General features: G+C 36.4%; 1 non-coding gene across 1 annotated transcript; it reads right to left on the minus strand.

Annotated features, from left to right (window-relative positions):
• Window positions 1-8,840: 8,840 nt before the first annotated feature.
• Window positions 8,841-8,914, minus strand: TRNAN-AUU (transfer RNA asparagine (anticodon AUU)). Its single transcript has one exon. It is a non-coding gene; the product is annotated as a tRNA-Asn (tRNA).
• Between the last annotated feature and the right edge of the window lie 887 nt (window positions 8,915-9,801).

The raw sequence follows: 9,801 nt of genomic DNA on the forward strand, positions 1-9,801 counted from the left end.
AATATCTCTCTTTTGCAAAGAGCTGCGCATTGGAAAATTCAGGGCTATGTCGTGTAGATGATGGCCTAAGAGGAGGCTTTAAAATTTTCTTTCTAGTGTCCTTCGTTTGGGAGAAAAATGCAAAGGTACAAGACAGCTTTTCCTTGCCAATATCTCTCTTTTGCAAAGAGCTACGCATTGGAAAATTCAGGGCTATGTCGTGTAGATGAAGCACTAACAGGAGGCTTTAAAATTTTCTTTCTAGTGTCCTTCGTTTGGGAGAAAAATGCAAAGGTACAAGACAGCTTTTCCTTGCCAATATCTCTCTTTTGCAAAGAGCTGCGCATTGGAAAATGCAGGGCTATGTCGTGTAGATGATGGCCTAACAGGAGGCTTTAAAATTTTCTTTCTAGTGTCCTTCGTTTGGGAGAAAAATGCAAAGGTACAAGACAGCTTTTCCTTGCCAATATCTCTCTTTTGCAAAGAGCTGCGCCTTGGAAAATTCAGGGCTATGTCATGTAGATGATGGCCTAACAGGAGGCTTTAAAATTATCTTTCTAGTGTCCTTCGTTTGGGAGAAAAATGCAAAGGTACAAGACAGCTTTTCCTTGCCAATATCTCTCTTTTGCAAAGAGCTACGCATTGGAACATTCAGGGCTATGTCGTGTAGATGATGGCCTAACAGGAGGCTTTAAAATTTTCATTCTAGTGACCTTCGTTTGGGAGAAAAATGCAAAGGTACAAGACAGCTTTTCCTTGCCAATATCTCTCTTTTGCAAAGAGCTGCGCATTGGAAAATTCAGGACTATGTCGTGTAGATGATGACCTAACAGGAGGCTTTAAAATTTTCTTTCTAGTGTCCTTCGTTTGGGAGAAAAATGCAAAGGTACAAGACAGCTTTTCCTTGCCAATATCTCTCTTTTGCAAAGAGCTGCGCATTGGAAAATTCAGGGCTATGTCGTGTAGATGATGGCCTAACAGGAGGCTTTACAATTTTCTTTCTAGTGTCTTTCGTTTGGGAGAAAAATGCAAAGGTACAAGACAGCTTTTCCTTGCCAATATCTCTCTTTTGCAAAGAGCTACGCATTGGAAAATTCAGGGCTATGTCGTGTAGATGATGGCCTAACAGGAGGCTTTAAAATTTTCTTTCTAGTGACCTTCGTTTGGGAGAAAAATGCAAAGGTACAAGAAAGCTTTTCCTTGCCAATATCTCTCTTTTGCAAAGAGCTGCGCATTGGAAAATTCAGGGCTATGTCGTGTAGATGATGGCCTAACAGGAGGCTTTAAAATTTTCTTTCTAGTGTCCTTCGTTTGGGAGAAAAATGCAAAGGTACAAGACAGCTTTTCCTTGCCAATATCTCTCTTTTGCAAAGAGCTGCGCATTGGAAAATTCAGGGCTATGTCGTGTAGATGATGGCCTAACAGGAGGCTTTAAAATTATCTTTCTAGTGTCCTTCGTTTGGGAGAAAAATGCAAAGGTACAAGACAGTTTTTCCTTGCCAATATCTCTCTTTTGCAAAGAGCTACGCATTGGAAAATTAAGGGCTATGTCGTGTAGATGATGGCCTAACAGGAGGCTTTAAAATTTTCATTCTAGTGTCCTTCGTTTGGGAGAAAAATGCAAAGGTACAAGACAGCTTTTCCTTGCCAATATCTCTCTTTTGCAAAGAGCTACGCATTGGAAAATTCAGGGCTATGTCGTGTAGATGATGGCCTAACAGGAGGCTTTAAAATTATCTTTCTAGTGTCCTTCGTTTGGAAGAAAAATGCAAAGGTACAAGACAGCTTTTCCTTGCCAATATCTCTCTTTTGCAAAGAGCTACGCTTTGGAAAATTCAGGGCTATGTCGTGTAGATGATGGCCTAACAGGAGGCTTTAAAATTTTCTTTTTAGTGACCTTCGTTTGGGAGAAACATGCAAAGGTACAAGACAGCTTTTCCTTGCCAATATCTCTCTTTTGCAAAGAGCTGCGCATTGGAAAATTCAGGGCTATGTCGTGTAGATGATGGCCTAACAGGAGGCTTTAAAATTTTCTTTCTAGTGTCCTTAGTTTGGGAGAAAAATGCAAAGGTACAAGACAGCTTTTACTTGCCAGTATCTCTCTTTTGCAAAGAGCTGCGCATTGGAAAATTCAGGGCTATGTCGTGTAGATGATGGCCTAACAGGAGGCTTTAAAATTATCTTTCTAGTGTCCTTCGTTTGGGAGAAAAATGCAAAGGTACAAGACAGCTTTTCCTTGCCAATATCTCTCTTTTGCAAAGAGCTACGCATTGGAAAATTCAGGGCTATGTCGTGTAGATGATGGCCTAACAGGAGGCTTTAAAATTTTCTTTCTAGTGTCCTTCGTTTGGGAGAAAAATGCAAAGGTACAAGACAGCTTTTCCTTGCCAATATCTCTCTTTTGCAAAGAGCTGCGCATTGGAAAATTCAGGGCTATGTCGTGTAGATGATGGCCTAACAGGAGGCTTTAAAATTTTCTTTCTAGTGACCTTCGTTTGGGAGAAAAATGCAAAGGTACAAAACAGCTTTTCCTTGCCAATATCTCTCTTTTTTGCAAAGAGCTGCGCATTGGAAAATTCAGGACTATGTCGTGTAGATGATGGCCTAACAGGAGGCTTTAAAATTTTCTTTCTAGTGTCCTGCGTTTGGGAGAAAAATGCAAAGGTACAAGACAGCTTTTCCTTGCCAATATCTCTCTTTTGCAAAGAGCTGCGCATTGGAAAATTCAGGACTATGTCGTGTAGATGATGGCCTAACAGGAGGCTCTAAAATTTTCTTTCTAGTGTCCTTCGTTTGGGAGAAAAATGCAAAGGTACAAGACAGCTTTTCCTTGCCAATATCTCTCTTTTGCAAAGAGCTACGCATTGGAAAATTCAGCTAGCTGTTTTTATAAAATCACTGAATCAAATCTAACTCTGATTACATCAGAGAAGGCCAGGTACCCTACACCATAACAGGGGGTTTGAAATTTTGACTTGTCTACTTAAAGATCACCAAAATCTGATAACAAGGTCAATTAGGTCCCTGGGTGGGATTGAACCACCAACCTTTTGGTTAATAGCCGCACCTACTAACTGATTGCGCCAGAGAGACACTTTGCAAAAGTCCATACTGACAAAGGCTAATAAGCATTCATCTAAAACGTTTCCTAGAAAAACTTTAAAAAGTCAATAATCTGGAGAGTTTTTGTAAGATGTTTCTTCCATCAACCAACGAAGAAACACATTGGTACTTTCCCATGATGAGTGAGTGCTTCAGGATCTCTTGCACTTACATGTGCAGCAGAGTACTGCAATGGAAGCATGCTGGGCTCATAACCCAGAGGTAGGCAGATTGAAACTATCCTCTGCTATATGCATTTTTTTTGTTAATTAAAGTAATCCAAAACTGGGATTGATATTTTGTCTCTTTTATTTTTACTTAAAGTACAATAACTTTTACCATTTTAATTTGTTTTAATAGTATATTGACAGTATTGTTTTCTTTCAAAAATCCACTTCATTTTCTTTACCCTATTATTAAAATGGTAATTGACAAAAACAAACTACATTGTCGCCAGAAGAGCAATACAAAATGTACAAGTGATATATTAAAATCATCTTTCCAGCTTGAATTTCAATGATGCATTGGGTCAACAATTTTGTGAGAAACATCTTCACCCTTAAATAAAGATTTTCTTAATTCCTTACCTGTGTGCTAATTAGATATCACCTTGTTTTCACATTAAACAGACTTCCACATGAGAAAGCAGCAAGGATGCAGTGGCGTTAATGTTTCCTGGTGTCAACCTGTATTATTTCAGTAGACATTGAAATGAGGATACATCTTGCTGCCTTTCCAATGAAGCAAGTTTAATTTAGTAATAGGTGAAAAACCATCCCTACAAAGGTGTTAATCAGAGACTTGGCTTTGTGGACACTTTTCAGAGAACAAATTTGTTAGCATAAAAATAAAGCCAGAAAATGAAGACCTGTTTAATCACGCAATTTGATTTTTTTGCCAGCATATTTCTTTTTCTCTGCAACCCACTGCTAAATTGTGCTTCCTAGATGTTTTTATAAAATCACTGAATCAAATCTAACTCTGATTACATCAGAGAAGGCCAGGTACCCTACACCATAACAGGGGGTATGAAATTTCACTTGTCTACTTAAAGATCACCAAAATCTGATAACAAGGTCAATTACGTCCCTGGGTGGGATTGAACCACCAACCTTTTGGTTAATAGCCGTACACACTAACTGATTGCGCCACAGAGACACTTTGCAAAACTACATACTGACAAATGCTAATAAGCATTCATCTAAAACGTTTCCTAGAAAAACTTTAAAAAGTCAATAATCTGGAGAGTTTTTGTAAGATGTTTCTTCTATCAACCAACGAAGAAACACATTGGTACTTTCCCATGATGAGTGAGTGCTTCAGGATCTCTTGCACTTACATGTGCAGCAGAGTACAGCAATGGAAGCATGCTGGGCCCATAACCCAGAGGTAGGCAGATTGAAACTATCCTCTGCTATATGCATTTTTTTGTTTGTTAATTAAAGTAATCCAAAACTGGGATTGATATTTTGGCTCTTTTATTTTTACTTAAAGTACAATAACTTTTACCATTTTAATTTGTTTTAATAGTATATTGACAGTATTGTTTTCTTTCAAAAATCCACTTAATTTTCTTTACCCTATTATTAAAATGGTAATTGACAAAAACAAACTACATTGTCACCAGAAGAGCAATACAAAATGTACAAGTGATATATTAAAATCATCTTTCCAGCTTGAATTTCAATGATGCATTGGGGCAACGATTTTGTGAGAAACATCTTCACCCTTAAATAAAGATTTTCTTAATTCCTTACCTGTGTGCTAATTAGATATCACCTTGTTTTCACATTAAACAGACTTCCACATGAGAAAGCAGCAAGGATGCAGTGGCGTTAATGTTACCTGGTGTCAACCTGTATTATTTCAGTAGACATTGAAATGAGGATGCATCTTGCTGCCTTTCCAATGAAGCAAGTTTAATTTAGTAATAGGTGAAAAACCATCCTTACAAAGGTGTTAATCAGAGACTTGGCTTTGTGGACACTTTTCAGAGAACAAATTTGTTAGCATAAAAATAAAGCCAGAAAATAAAGAGCTGTTTAATCACTCAATTGGATTTTTCTGCCAGCATATTTTTTTTCTCTGCAACCCACTGCTAAATTGTGCTTCCTAGCTGTTTTTATAAAATCACTGAATCAAATCTAACTCTGATTACATCAGAGAAGGCCAGGTACCCTACACCATAACAGGGGGTTTGAAATTTTGACTTGTCTACTTAAAGATCACCAAAATCTGATAACAAGGTCAATTAGGTCCCTGGGTGGGATTGAACCACCAACATTTTGGTTAATAGCTAAACACACTAACCGATTGCGCCACAGAGACACTTTGCAAAAGTCCATACTGACAAAGGCTAATAAGCATTCATCTAAAACGTTTCCTAGAAAAACTTTAAAAAGTCAATAATCTGGAGAGTTTTTGTAAGATGTTTCTTCCATCAACCAACGAAGAAACACATTGGTACTTTCCCATGATGAGTGAGTGCTTCAGGATCTCTTGCACTTACATGTGCAGCAGAGTACTGCAATGGAAGCATGCTGGGCCCATAACCCAGAGGTAGGCAGATTGAAACTATCCTCTGCTATATGCATTTTTTTTGTTAATTAAAGTAATCCAAAACTGGGATTGATATTTTGTCTCTTTTATTTTTACTTAAAGTACAATAACTTTTACCATTTTAATTTGTTTTAATAGTATATTGACAGTATTGTTTTCTTTCAAAAATCCACTTCATTTTCTTTACCCTATTATTAAAATGGTAATTGACAAAAACAAACTACATTGTCACCAGAAGAGCAATACAAAATGTACAAGTGATATATTAAAATCATCTTTCCAGCTTGAATTTCAATGATGCATTGGGTCAACAATTTTGTGAGAAACATCTTCACCCTTAAATAAAGATTTTCTTAATTCCTTACCTGTGTGCTAATTAGATATCACCTTGTTTTCACATTAAACAGACTTCCACATGAGAAAGCAGCAAGGATGCAGTGGCGTTAATGTTTCCTGGTGTCAACCTGTATTATTTCAGTAGACATTGAAATGAGGATACATCTTGCTGCCTTTCCAATGAAGCAAGTTTAATTTAGTAATAGGTGAAAAACCATCCCTACAAAGGTGTTAATCAGAGACTTGGCTTTGTGGACACTTTTCAGAGAACAAATTTGTTAGCATAAAAATAAAGCCAGAAAATGAAGAGCTGTTTAATCACTCAATTGGATTTTTTTGCCAGCATATTTCTTTTTCTCTGCAACCCACTGCTAAATTGTGCTTCCTAGATGTTTTTATAAAATCACTGAATCAAATCTAACTCTGATTACATCAGAGAAGGCCAGGTACCCTACACCATAACAGGGGGTATGAAATTTGACTTGTCTACTTAAAGATCACCAAAATCTGATAACAAGGTCAATTACGTCCCTGGGTGGGATTGAACCACCAACCTTTTGGTTAATAGCCGTACACACTAACTGATTGCGCCACAGAGACACTTTGCAAAACTACATACTGACAAATGCTAATAAGCATTCATCTAAAACGTTTCCTAGAAAAACTTAAAAAAGTCAATAATCTGGAGAGTTTTTGTAAGATGTTTCTTCTATCAACCAACGAAGAAACACATTGGTACTTTCCCATGATAAGTGAGTGCTTCAGGATCTCTTGCACTTACATGTGCAGCAGAGTACAGCAATGGAAGCATGCTGGGCCCATAACCCAGAGGTAGGCAGGTTGAAACTATCCTCTGCTATATGCATTTTTTTTTTTATTTAAAGTAATCCAAAACTGGGATTGATATTTTGGCTCTTTTATTTTTACTTAAAGTACAATAACTTTTACCATTTTAATTTGTTTTAATAGTATATTGACAGTATTGTTTTCTTTCAAAAATCCACTTAATTTTCTTTACCCTATTATTAAAATGGTAATTGACAAAAACAAACTACATTGTCACCAGAAGAGCAATACAAAATGTACAAGTGATATATTAAAATCATATTTCCAGCTTGAATTTCAATGATGCATTGTGGCAACGATTTTGTGAGAAACATCTTCACCCTTAAATAAAGATTTTCTTAATTCCTTACCTGTGTGCTAATTAGATATCACCTTGTTTTCACATTAAACAGACTTCCATATGAGAAAGCAGCAAGGATGCAGTGGCGTTAATGTTTCCTGGTGTCAACCTGTATTATTTCAGTAGACATTGAAATGAGGATGCATCTTGCTGCCTTTCCAATGAAGCAAGTTTAATTTAGTAATAGGTGAAAAACCATCCTTACAAAGGTGTTAATCAGAGACTTGGCTTTGTGGACACTTTTCAGAGAACAAATTTGTTAGCATAAAAATAAAGCCAGAAAATAAAGAGCTGTTTAATCACTCAATTGGATTTTTCTGCCAGCATATTTTTTTTCTCTGCAACCCACTGCTAAATTGTGCTTCCTAGCTGTTTTTATAAAATCACTGAATCAAATCTAACTCTGATTACATCAGAGAAGGCCAGGTACCCTACACCATAACAGGGGGTTTGAAATTTTGACTTGTCTACTTAAAGATCACCAAAACCTGATAACAAGGTCAATTAGGTCCCTGGGTGGGATTGAACCACCAACCTTTTGGTTAATAGCCGTACACACTAACTGATTGCGCCACAGAGACACTTTGCAAAAAGTTCATACTGACAAAGGCTAATAAGCATTCATCTAAAACGTTTCCTAGAAAAACTTTAAAAAGTCAATAATCTGGAGAGTTTTTGTAAGATGTTTCTTCCATCAACCAACGAAGAAACACATTGGTACTTTCCCATGATGAGTGAGTGCTTCAGGATCTCTTGAACTTACATGTGCAGCAGAGTACTGCAATGGAAGCATGCTGGGCTCATAACCGAGAGGTAGGCAGATTGAAACTATCCTCTGCTATATGCATTTTTTTTTTGTTAATTAAAGTAATCCAAAACTGGGATTGATATTTTGTCTCTTTTATTTTTACTTAAAGTACAATAACTTTTACCATTTTAATTTGTTTTAATAGTATATTGACAGTATTGTTTTCTTTCAAAAATCCACTTCATTTTCTTTACCCTATTATTAAAATGGTAATTGACAAAAACAAACTACATTGTCACCAGAAGAGCAATACAAAATGTACAAGTGATATATTAAAATCATCTTTCCAGCTTGAATTTCAATGTTGCATTGGGTCAACAATTTTGTGAGAAACATCTTCACCCTTAAATAAAGATTTTCTTAATTCCTTACCTGTGTGCTAATTAGATATCACCTTGTTTTCACATTAAACAGACTTCCACATGAGAAAGCAGCAAGGATGCAGTGGCGTTAATGTTTCCTGGTGTCAACTTGTATTATTTCAGTAGACATTGAAATGAGGATGCATCTTGCTGCCTTTCCAATGAAGCAAGTTTAATTTAGTAATAGGTGATAAACCATCCTTACAAAGGTGTTAATCAGAGACTTGGCTTTGTGGACACTTTTCAGAGAACAAATTTGTTAGCATAAAAATAAAGCCAGAAAATGAAGAGCTGTTTAATCACTCGATTGGATTTTTCTGCCAGCATATTTTTTTTCTCTGCAACCCACTGCTAAATTGTGCTTCCTAGCTGTTTTTTATAAAATCACTGAATCAAATCTAACTCTGATTACATCAGAGAAGGCCATGTACCCTACACCATAAGAGGAGGTTTGAAATTTTGACTTGTCTCCTTAAATATCACCAAAATCTGATCACAAGGTTAATTACGTCCCTGGGTGGGATTGAACCACCAACATTTTGGTTAATAGCCAAACACACTAACCGATTGCGCCACAGAGACACTTTGCAAAAGTCCATACTGACAAAGGCTAATAAGCATTCATCTAAAACGTTTCCTAGAAAAACTTTAAAAAGTCAATAATCTGGAGAGTTTTTGTAAGATGTTTCTTCCATCAACCAACGAAGAAACACATTGGTACTTTCCCATGATGAGTGAGTGCTTCAGGATCTCTTGCACTTACATGTGCAGCAGAGTACTGCAATGGAAGCATGCTGGGCCCATAACCCAGAGGTAGGCAGATTGAAACTATCCTCTGCTATATGCATTTTTTTTGTTAATTAAAGTAATCCAAAACTGGGATTGATATTTTGTCTCTTTTATTTTTACTTAAAGTACAATAACTTTTACCATTTTAATTTGTTTTAATAGTATATTGACAGTATTGTTTTCTTTCAAAAATCCACTTCATTTTCTTTACCCTATTATTAAAATGGTAATTGACAAAAACAAACTACATTGTCACCAGAAGAGCAATACAAAATGTACAAGTGATATATTAAAATCATATTTCCAGCTTGAATTTCAATGATGCATTGGGGCAACGATTTTGTGAGAAACATCTTCACCCTTAAATAAAGATTTTCTTAATTCCTTACCTGTGTGCTAATTAGATATCACCTTGTTTTCATATTAAACAGACTTCCACATGAGAAAGCAGCAAGGATGCAGTGGCGTTAATGTTTCCTGGTGTCAACTTGTATTATTTCAGTAGACATTGAAATGAGGATGCATCTTGCTGCCTTTCCAATGAAGCAAGTTTAATTTAGTAATAGGTGAAAAACCATCCTTACAAAGGTGTTAATCAGAGACTTGGCTTTGTGGACACTTTTCAGAGAACAAATTTGTTAGCATAAAAATAAAGCCAGAAAATGAAGAGCTGTTTAATC

Source organism: Pseudophryne corroboree, assembly GCF_028390025.1.
Source record: "Pseudophryne corroboree isolate aPseCor3 chromosome 11 unlocalized genomic scaffold, aPseCor3.hap2 SUPER_11_unloc_2, whole genome shotgun sequence".
Classification (NCBI taxonomy): Eukaryota; Metazoa; Chordata; class Amphibia; order Anura; family Myobatrachidae; genus Pseudophryne; species Pseudophryne corroboree.